The 1,242-nt window shown below is 36.7% G+C and overlaps 1 protein-coding gene across 3 annotated transcripts in view; it reads right to left on the bottom strand.

Moving 5' to 3' along the window:
• LOC106873899 (protein FAM167B) overlaps positions 1-1,242 on the bottom strand; it is a 52,021-nt gene that overhangs the window by 47,704 nt on the left and 3,075 nt on the right. The window contains exon 2 of one of the 3 annotated variants that reach the window (XM_014921428.2): positions 585-1,024. The exons of 1 other annotated variant lie outside the window; for it this stretch is intronic. The gene's annotated coding sequence lies outside the window, so the exon portion shown is untranslated. The remainder of the gene's footprint in view (positions 1-584; positions 1,025-1,242) is intronic. One more of the 3 variants, XM_014921430.2, reaches the window with a different exon arrangement.

Below are 1,242 nucleotides of genomic sequence, written 5' to 3'. Positions count from 1 at the left end.
TATATATGTAATATTTTTACACGAGAGGTGCCAGTGACTTCGAAGTCATTGTCACTCCTCCTCTTGTAAAAGTATAATAAGCATGTGCTCTACAAAAAGTATTGAGTAATTTTTTAGTTTAATGTTAAATTGCTTTCATCGTAAGGCGATTTAAAAACAAGCATTAATATAAAATTCGAATTACGTAATAGAAGCAGATCTATAGTAAAAAGTTTATGAATACAACATACTTAACGTGTGCCTCGTTAAAAAGATAGAAGCCGCCGTTTAACATCCGAAAGAATTCCTTTATGGACGTATTATGTTAAAAACTACAACATATTTCAGAACTAAGCGAAACGAAATTGTCCCATAAGTGAATGTGGAACATAGGATACGTATTTTTTCGGCTTTGCGGTTTCTCAATGTCACGTATCTGTATCACTACCGAAACGAAATCGAGTTAGCCCGTCTGCTATAATATATATAGAGATAGTGTATGAAATATGCACTAGTTCGCAAAGGCGTCGTATAAGCAGAATAAAATTCTTAATATGCACTAGAGACAGTTCGATAGAAAAAAAAACTTTATCAATATAACTTACGAATGGTTTCACTTTCTCTCTTTCTTGTTACGGATGGGTCATCGATGAAGGATATGTGCTACTAGGGTTAGTTTACATACCGCTCTGTCTTGAAGAGCTATAGTGTTCTGAAAGTGAGGGATTTGAGTAGTATGTGGGGGTATGTAAGAGGTAGGCGCAATAAGGAAGTAGTCGGAGGACTTGATAGACGAATGAACAGTTATATTGTGGTAAAGAAGGGTTTGGAAGTGAGACAGGAATCAAGGACGTAAAGTGTCTGTGTGTCGATAAAATTTGTAGAGGATTACCAAAGATTCAGTTTCTGCACCATGTGAATGAGACGTGCGAATGAGACGACCAGCTTTGTAAGTTTCCTGAGGGATGGATAAAGACAAATGTCGTCGACGGAAGAAGTGATTTGGTGTGAGAAAGTTGTTGTTGATTGCAGGAGTTCGAAGAGTCTAAAGAAAGTAAACATATTTGTATAAGTGGAGGACAGAATAAACGAAAGCCTTGTTATTAAACAGCAACTAGAACAACAAGCGGCAAGAGCAGCAAGATAAACAACAACAATAGCAACAACAACAACAATAGCAACAACAACAACAATAGCAACATCAAAAGTGACACTGAAGTTGATGAGCCAACGATGCAACTATGTAGTCTTATGCGGTCTTTC

Source organism: Octopus bimaculoides, chromosome 3 (genome assembly GCF_001194135.2).
Source record: "Octopus bimaculoides isolate UCB-OBI-ISO-001 chromosome 3, ASM119413v2, whole genome shotgun sequence".
NCBI lineage: Eukaryota > Metazoa > Mollusca > Cephalopoda > Octopoda > Octopodidae > Octopus > Octopus bimaculoides.
This window is presented reverse-complemented; position numbering and strand designations above follow the sequence as displayed.